The sequence below is a fragment of the Cibotium barometz genome, chromosome 34 (assembly GCF_041138505.1).
Source record: "Cibotium barometz isolate CiBa-2024 chromosome 34, ASM4113850v1, whole genome shotgun sequence".
NCBI classification, from domain to species: Eukaryota; Viridiplantae; Streptophyta; class Polypodiopsida; order Cyatheales; family Cibotiaceae; genus Cibotium; species Cibotium barometz.
Window position 1 is genome coordinate 35,604,994 of NC_141079.1, and position 10,299 is coordinate 35,615,292.

Below are 10,299 nucleotides of genomic sequence, written 5' to 3' on the forward strand. Positions count from 1 at the left end.
TTCTTCCATTTAGAAGCAGTTTAGAGTGACCCCTCAGGGTGAGTGTATAAATACAGGAAGCCATCTTAAATCCAAATCCCAATTCTTCCATTTAGAAGCAATTTAGAGTGACCCCTCAGGATGAGTGTATAAATATAGGAAGCCCTCTTAAATCCAAATCCCATTTTTTCCATTGCCCTTGCCACAAAAGACCAATGGATCCTATCATATAATCAAGTTGAAGGAGAATGCATTTCTGATCAGTCTTTTGGGCCACATCCCTCCACAAATATGTTGTCATACATAGATCTAACCTTAATGGAATCGTATTTTTTCCTAGATACGGATCCCTTGGAGAATAGGAGAGATATTCAAGGCAATGACATTGGCCATAATTTTATAAATCACAGTTCACAAAGTTATGGGTCTCTAGTGGTCAAACCTATTGCATGCGGCCTATTTGGGGATAAGTTTTGCCGCTCCCTCCTTCAGATCTTTATCCAGAATACCAGTATTAAAGGCCTCTCTACATATGTTCCATACAAGTTCCTTTAATGAAGGCCAAAAAGCAATGAATAATTCCATAGATAGCCCATCCCAAATAGGGGACTTCTCTTTCCCCAGCTTTAGTAGGGCCAGCCAGCATTCATCAAGTTACACCTCTCTCTCTAGCTATCTAGCTATGTCTTTATCCACCTCTTGGTTAATCAGCCGGCCTAAAAGATTGTTCTCACTTTTGAACCTTTTTTTTAACAATCTTCCTTCAATCTTAAAGGAGAACCCAGGAACTTCACCCTTTGCTACTTGGTCAATCTCCCCCAAGTTTTTCCCATTTTCATCCTTGATCTGTTCCACCAATTCTCTATCTCCTTTAACTTCTAATAGTCTGAATAAGTATCTATTAGGTTTTTTCTTGTTGCTTCTGTAGGTTCTAGAGCCATCTTTGTCCTCCAAGTCCTCATTAGCAAGCTTGTCATCTTCATTTTTTAGGCATGCTTGGCATCTATAAAGGCTAACCTCTTCCTTAGTCAATTTCCCAACTTGTCTTTTCCTTTGAAGAGCCTCTAGTTGTTCACTCCATCTTCTCCTTTTTGGCTTCTCTCATTGGCTCTCAGTTTCCCCACCCTTCCTTTGAAGAGCCTCTAGTTGTTCACTCCATCTTCTCCTTTTTGGCTTCTCTCATTGGCTCTCAGTTTCCCCACCCTTCCAATAATGCCCTGCATATCAATGGCAAAGGATCTCCATGACCCCTCCTTGTTCCCTCTCCCTCTTAATCTACCAATGGCCTCTTTGGTGTAGGCAGTAAAAAAATCATCCTTAAGCAACACAAATTGTACCCTCAATTTCCTTGTAGAAAAATGATTCAGTTTCTCCTCCTCCCAGTCCTTCACATACCATTCGCACTTCAAGGGCATGTGGTTAGATAAGGCAATGCAAGGGTCAATTTCAACCTTTAGGGTGTGAGGAACCCATATAACTTGCTGGCTAAAGAAGAATATGCCAATTTTGGAGGAGGAGCCACAGTATTGCAGACTGAAATAAGTATGGCCAAGGCCAGAGATCCCCAGTCCACCATGCTCCACCCATCAGCAAGCCCCATTTTTCCCCTCAACTCTTCCCATTTCCTTTTTTCTTGACCCATCAGTATAGTGTTCCCCCCACACCTATCTGAATGCCTTGAAGTCCCCCTCAGGATGAAAGGGCCTTGGATTTCCAAGATGGAGATCTACTCCCACATTCCACACCTTACTTTATAGTTGCGAGTCCCATACACATTCACCATCCATAGCCTCTCACCCCGAATCTGAATCTCAACAAGGACTCTACCATTAAGGTGATTTGCAACTATACAAGGTTTAAGATTTTTTTTCATCACCCCGTTATAGCCCCCCGACCCCGCCCCCTGGTTAGACCCCACTATACATCACAACTCAATCCCTCCTAACCATTTTAAGACCAAAAACAGTGTGCTCTTGAATAGAGATAACAGACATCCCCCACTCTCTAACTAGACCCCAAAATCAAAATTCTTCTTCCTATGTTTAATCCCCTTCACACTCGAGTACATCAAAGGACTTCAATTACTATGGGATTTGCTGCCTCCCACTTCCTTAGATGCAAGTTTGGTTTGCGCCTTCCTGGCTTCATCCTTAATTTGTCTAAGAATGGATTTACCCTTAGCCTTATCAGTCACTTTGGTCTAGCCTCCCTTAGCCTAACCTCCTCCCTCAGTTTGTAGTATTCCTTTCCCTTTATCCTCCTTTCTCCAGTTTTCACTACTCTCTTTGTTCCCTACCTTGCTATCCCTACTTGGTTCACCGACCTTCCTCTCCTCACTTCCAGATTTGGCATGTGCCCCTCCACCACAATATCTTGCTATGTGATCAAATCCCCCACATCTGAAGCAAGCCCTAGGAAATGGGCCAAATTTCATAGCGAGCTCCAGCCTTCCTAGCTCACCCAAGTCTACATCCATATATTTTGGGGTTTCATTCCTAGGTGTTCTAGGTAATGCAAACACTACTTTCTTGGCAACCAGAGGCCTCTTCTTTTGAAATATATAGCGTCCAGCCGAGCAACGCCACGGGCTAGTTCCCCAAGCACAGGCCTAAGACAAGGCCTAAGACAAGGTGGAAGAGCAACAATCTCAATCCAGACTAGGCAAGCTTCATGAAAACTATTGTTAACATCAAATAGAGAATGAAAAGGCATAACATGAATGAGTTTGTGGCCCATGAACAACGGTGCCCTTGCAAATAGATCAGACACGGCCTAACCCTTAGTGAACAACACATTAAAGAAGCCCTTACCCAAATAGAATACCTGCAACACCACTGTGTCATGGAAAACATCTTCTTACAACCATTTCCCTAAGTCTAGTTTGGTTGGCAACCTACCAGGGTAGAAAGCTATGGCACTGCACATTAAGAAGAGGCCTATCTGTCTTTAGAGACTCTCAAACATACCTTGCAAACCGGGTTGCAAAATTTGATGGTGGGTATTCAGTCTAGTAGTAGCGATCCAATTGGGCTGCACTTTCTTTGCATCTCTTTCATCACCTTTGGCATCGTGACTCCCTTTCATCTCCTTTGGGTCCTCTACCTCCTAGTCCCCCCCCAGCATCCTCGTCTCCTCCTTGGAGCCCATGCCTCAACTACCACGTGTGAATATAACTCCTCCACTACTCCACTACTCCACTCCCCAGTCATGTACTAAGTTTTTGAACTTCTAACTGCTAGAGAGGAATGATAAATGCAATAAGGAGTCTTTGAAGGAGATCATTTAAAATAAATTGCAAGATCATTAAGATGAATGTTCTAAATTTGGCATGCATCGTCCTTCGTTGTGGGAATCCTTGCATACTGTAAGGTCATAACAATGCAATAATAAGTTTTTGAAGGAGATCGTTGAAATTAAATTGCAAGATCGTTAAGATAAAATGTTTCAAAAAAAAGTTTGAACCTTCATTGTGTAAATTCTTGCATATTATAAGGTCATCACATTACTGGCCCATTTACCTTACCATGTGTATCCAACTATCTTTGGACACCAAGCTCACAAATTGGTTAACTGTTAAGGACAATGATAGCCAAAATCCTAATGCACAAGAACATGCTCAAGTTTTCTTCTGAAAATAATGGTCCTCTAGTTCTCAATAGTACTCTTAGGTAAATTTTAATCTCATGATTGTCAACTAAAGAAGTAATGTTGTCTTTCTATAGCATATTATAGAACACTCCCCTTAAATAACAAAAAAAAAACACTCCTCTTAAATAACACCTTGAGGTGTATTCGAATGATTTGAGCTAATGCTTTCCTTCATTCAAACTTACTTTTATATGTGGCATAGTGAAAAAGCCAACACACCAGCCACACATCACACATTTCAATGCTTAATTTTTAACATGCTTTTTTCTCTTCCTCAAACTAACAACTATTATACCTAATTGAAATTGGGTGGGATATGTGATAGCATAGTGCAAAAGCCAACACACCAACCACACATCACACATTTTAATACTTAATCTTTAGCGTGTGAACTTATTTCTCTTCCCCAAACCAACAACTATTATACCTAAAACTAATTGAAATTGGGTGGGATATGTGAATGGCTAAAGCATATAGTTATTGGGGAAGCATACTCTCACAAATTCATGTACTCAAAACTGATAGGAAGCTAGAAAAAATATCATATTACTTGTAGGATTATCAAACTTGAGTATAAGATTTTCTATGTGCATTGTTCAATCTAGACATGCAATAGTGTGTGCTCTAATGTCTATACACAAAGCACTCAATCTAAATTATGTTATTGTGTGAGGTGTTTTGACAATTTCACTTATAGTTGAAAAACAAAACAAGAATGTAAATTTCTCAAATATCAAGAAATCACCTCAATCTTGGGGGGGGGAGGGGGGGCTCACCTCTAAGAAATTTTATGTGTCACATGGGTATTAAAAAAACCCCTACACTTACATACTTTTGTGAATAAAATGACCCTTTTTCTTCAAAATTGGTTTAAAAAACCTCTTGTAAATGTAATTCTGTAACCTTTTTGAAATTTTATGTGTCACATGGGTATTAAAAAAACCCCTACACTTACATACTTTTGTGAATAAAATGACCCTTTTTCTTCAAAATTGGTTAAAAAAACCTCTTGTAAATGTAATTCTGTAACCTTTTTGAATTAATATATCCCTTCTGATGAACTCACGTGCTACACTTACATATTTTTAGGTGAACCCCCCGAGATCTCAACAAGGTTATTTGAGGACCGAGCAATTGGGCCTTCTTCAAAATAACATGAGTCTATATATATGTGACTTTCACACTTTCAACATTTAAGGTAGTGATTCATAAGTGTAATGCCTCTAAGAATCTCAAAAAAAAAAAGAGAGCCTATCATGCACACAAAAAAACCAAAACATGCAAAGTATTGTATTTGAAAGAGCATGGGAACTCAATTCAGCTTCAAAAACTTAATCATGCTCAAATATCATGGTTAGAACTTTCTTATATCTACCTTGTATCATATTTAAAATATTATGATGCCAGTAATATGGATAATATACATCACTAACCCTTGTAGAATGCACTCTAGGGAAAAAAGTATTGAGCAATTCATACTAGAAATATTTCACACATAAGTAGGAGCTTAAGAAGTTTTTTTTTTTAATGTAAAAGAAAAAATTTCTATTAGTATCAAAGAGAAGATACAACACCCACAGATTACAACTTAGATCTTGCTAAAGTTCTAATCAGCATATTGGCTACAGAGACTCTAATTCTTCCACCCTTTGACCTAGCAAGCTTGCAAGCTTGAACCAACATATCTCTCACTCTCTCTAAACTGAAAGTTATATCCTTTCCATGCCTTTTATGAACTAAAGCATTTTTGGACTCCCATACCTCATTCAAAAAACAAAGGCCCTCAGAGTGTTCCATACTTTGTAACAGGTTGGATTCATCCTACCTTTAAAGCCAAGTAAAGCTTGCTTCCAATACAACTTATTTGGAACTCCACAATTTGATAGAAGATTCTCAACCTTCCTCCATATGGGGTGAACTACCTTGCACTCCCAAAGAGCATGCCTTATAGTTTTCTTTTGGCTTTGACACCAAGAACACAAAGGATTACCATCTCCCCATTTTGATGTTATCTCTTTCACAGGCAGTTTGTAATGCATGGTCCTCCAAAGTAGCATGTCCAATCTACTTGAACCTACATATTTCCAGACTTTCTTGGACAACCTCTTGCAATATCCCAAAAGATAGCCTGCAATCCTTCTTAGCCCACCTATCTATCATCCTCTGAATCCACTTAGAGTTGTGCCTTTTGAGTCTCAATTTGCTGCCTAGTCTTCTCCCATTGACTTCCCACTCTTTCAGTGACTCACTTGAGATAAAGGGTGTTGATGGCCATGTGGGCTTGATCCTAGCAATTAATTGAGATAAAAATTCTCTTTCCTTCCTACTACAACTTTGTCAGATTTCCCAAGGGACCATTCATTGCTGCTGAGCCGCCTCACTCTTCCCCATGTCCTTAAAAAGCCTTAGTGGCATGCTTAGCCAACCTCCAATTGTGCAGTCTTGTAGGCTTCCCATCAATATAGGCAACTTTACTGAGCCAAATGCACTATTCTAAAGAGGAGTCTACTCCTGTTCTAGCATTTGCTTCGAGCTGTCCACTAGCTGTTGTATGTAGCTAGAGCCTTTGATCTTGATTGTCTACCCAATTGACACCATGCCACTGCCTTCCTTCTACCTTAGCATTAGCAATCCTCCACCTCACAATTTCAGCCCATGGGTGGGAAGACTCAAGTGATCTTAACCACTTTGATAACAACTGCTCTGATTTTTCTGTTAACTTAGGGATACCCCACCCTCCTTCATGTTTTAGAGAGCATACCTGGTCCTAAGAAACAAAGGCCCAAGCCCTATCTTTAGCAAATGACCAAAGAAACCTCCTATAACCTATTTCCACCTTTTTCCATTCTGAGCTTGAAAATTAAAATAATGTAGCAATGTATATAAGCATAGCCATGAGCATATGCTGCAAAGCAATAAGTCTACCTGCAAGACTTATCTTGAGTTGGGACCTACTTTGGACCTTCTGCATGATTTTTTGATACATCCACTCAAAGCATTGATGCCTAGTGATACCAAAACCAATGGGACATCCAAGGTATCTGATCACTTTACCAATCCCAATGTTTTTAAGGCCCAATTAATCCAACACACTCTGCTGCTGTGGTTATAGTTTAAAAGAAGACATTCAGTTTTATGATGTGCTATCTTTGAGCCACTCAATACATAGAAGTCTTCATATAATTGTACCAATGCCTGTATACATTCTTTCTCACACTTGACTATATTGCTGTTGTCATCAGCAAAAAGCTGACAAGTGAATGTACCTCCATTTGGGAGTGGGAGCCCTTTGATGGTTTCTCTCTGCACCAACTTATCAAGAGTCCTCAATAATGGGTATGTAACAAGGGCAAACAAGAGGGGGGGAAATGGACACCCTTGTCTAATTAACCTCCTCAATTGAAACATTTCTGAGACATAGCCATTGACTTGTACAGCTGAGAATGCATTAGTGAAGAGGGTTTTTGGCAGAACATAGTCCCAAACCCCATCCTTTGAATGAACAATTAAGATGAAATCCTAGCAACCCCTGTCATATGCCTTCTCTAAATCCATGTTTATCATGACAAATTGATCCTCTTGCTCTGTAGCTCATCGTTGCTAGTGATTGTGTTCAAGAGGGCCTCACGGATACTCCTTCCATGAACAAATCCATATTGCATGGCATGGATAGTCTTTGGCTAACCAATGACCTGATTCTCAAGGCAAGAGCCTTGGCCATCACTTTATAGGATGTATTTAACATTGTGAGTGGTCTGTAGCTTTTAACATCTAGCTTATCCCCCCCCTTAGGAATCAAATTTATCAGTCCATAATTCATCTGCTTTGGTAATTGGCCATCTCTCCTGCATGCATTAAGTAGTTGGCATAAGTCTTCACCTGCATATCCCATTATTTCTTGGAACACCCTTGTTTGCAGTCCATCTGGAGGACCAGGTGATTTGACCTTTTTGAGTGAAGTAACCACAAATTCTAGCTCATGTGTGGAGAAAGGCCTACCTAGAAAAAGTCTCATTTCTTCCCCCACCATACATTCCATTGGTTCCAAAAACTCTCTGACCCTTTCACTATAATTATCCCCATCAGTTCCATAGGTGTCCCACAACACCTGATAAAGCTTTCACAAAGGTGTTCCTTATCTTTTCTTCATCTAAAACTATCACTCCATGTTCATCTCTGATAGAAGAGATGAACTCCATATCTTTCTTGGCTTTCATGGATTTGAAAAATAAGCCAGTACAAACCTGTTTATACCCTTGCAGCCTTAGCTCTGGCCTGCTCCATTCTTCTAGCATGATCCTCAAGCTCCTTGAGGATCTGCAGCATAACTAAATCCCCTTCCCCATTACCACAGTGGCAGTGTTTTTCCTCTTGCTTCCTCTCTTTAGCTCTTTTTTTCCCCTCACTTTTTGCCAAATTAGTGATTGCATTGCACCCCATTTCCCACCTCTTGTAGGGGTTGGTCTCTTTGTCCCTAGCCTCAGATCCAAGCCACCTTTATTTTCCTGCAAAAACTTTTATCCTGAAGAAAAGACACACTAAATTTGAATGTAGGAGGTCCTCTGTTTGTCCTTCTCAACACCTTACATCTGAAGAGCAGTCTCAAAGGTATATGATCAGACATGGAATATTCAAGCCACCAAAGACTGCCATTGCAATCACTACTTAGCCAGTTGGCCATCTCTGAAGCATAAAGTCTATCCAACCTTCTTACTACATAAGCCTCATTAAATTGCCTATTGCTCCATGTGCCACTATTTAAAGCCATGCATCCATCCACGCATGCTAGATCTGGTAGATCTAGATGGTTTTTTTGAGCCTTCCATTGCTCAAAATCTCTTTGCTCCTCACAAAAGTTCCAGTCCCCTACAAGCATCATTGGACATCCCATTCTATTACCTTGATTACATCCCAAAAATCCCTTCTCTCTGCTTCATTATTCGGGGCATAAATACATGTAAAACCCATTTGAGTACCATATATATCAAGTTTACAAGCCATGAATCTGCTTGCATCATCTTTCATTACATCCAAAATCTTCCATCTTTTTCTGACCAAAAGCATATACCCCACCAAAGCCTCTTTTAGTGCCACTGCTAATGCATTCCATATCTCTGAAACTCAACAACATTGAGCCACATTTTGTCTCTTGCAAACACACAAAGTCATGTCCTTCAGCTCTGCTACCATTTTTCTCACACAAGCCTGTGTCCCTTCTGAGCATAACCCTCTTACATTCTAAGAGAGAAGCTTCATCTATCTTGAGTAGGCTCTATGCATTCCCTTCATCATTAGGGTTTTCCGCATCTTCTCCTTCAAGTAGAATGGTAAAGGCCCTTTCTTTACTTCTAGCTTCTTTCTTAAGATTTCTGCCAACACTCTTATTGGTGATGTCTTACAAGATTGTTTTTTTACCCCATTTGGTTCTTGTTGCCAGTCTTCATTTGAGCAACAACTTGCCAATCCTCATCCTTTTAAACCTTTTCATTGCCTCCCCCCTCATTCTGGTTGGAGTTGGTCTTGTCACTATGCTTAGTCTTCTCATATGTCTCCTTGTTGCTCCTTACTATGATACAACCTCATTATCCTTCTTAGCCTGAGCGTCCTTTTGGGGAGTTACCTTGCATTCCTTCAGAGGGCTGCTCGTTATCTACACTCTCACCTAGGCACTCTTTTGCAAAATGCCCATTGTTAAGGCTCACCCTAACCCTCCTTGAAACAAAAGAGCTTACCTGGTGAATCGCAACTATCCTGAGGATCTTTCCAATGGCTGAGCTCGTAACCCTGGAGGTCTCCAAGCTCTACAACTCCTTGAGAAGCAATATCACCGCGTCTCCCGCGAGAGCGTTGTCACAACGCCGCGTTGCACTACGGGTCCTCGTAAGGCCATGGGTGTTAATCCCATTCTAGGATTAACAAGAGCTACCGCCATTATCCTACATCAAGGAGTCACGGTAGATACACCAAAGGGTCATACATTCAAGATATGAAGCAATAGTGTCCAAAGCTACAACTTGGACGGGCACCTGTAATGGTGTGACGACGGAGTATTTATGGCAATTTTTGCTTCAAGAGTGTGTGGTAGCAAGTTAGGATGAAGTCCTAAGTGATGTACTTCATGGATATATTATGAGAGTAGTCATTGTAATAGCATTAGGCCTCTTATGAGCCTAAAGTGCCCGGCCCCCGGCCATAGTTTGAGTGTGAACACTTATGGCCATGTATATAAGTGAATTTCTCTCATAATACAACATATTCTCCCATTGTGCAATTGAGTCTTACTCTTGCTAATCCTATTGCTAATCTCTCTCCCTAATGCATGCTAGTGAGTGTGTGTGAGTGAAGGGAGGTGAGGAGGGACGAGGACCCGTAGTGCAACACGGCGGTGTGACAATGCTCACGGTGGGAGACGTGGTGAAATTGCTTCTCAAGGAGTTGTAGAGCTTGGAGACCTCGAGGGTTACGAGCTTAGCCATTGGAAAGATCCTCATGACAGTTGCGGTTCACCAGGTAAGCTCTTTTTGGATGTGTTTCAAGGAGGGTTAGGGTGAGCCTTAACATATGTTAATCCCATTCTAGGATTAACAAGAGCTACCACCATTATCTTACATCAAGGAGTCATAGTAGATACACCAAAGGGTCATACATTCAAGATATGAAGCAATAGTGTCC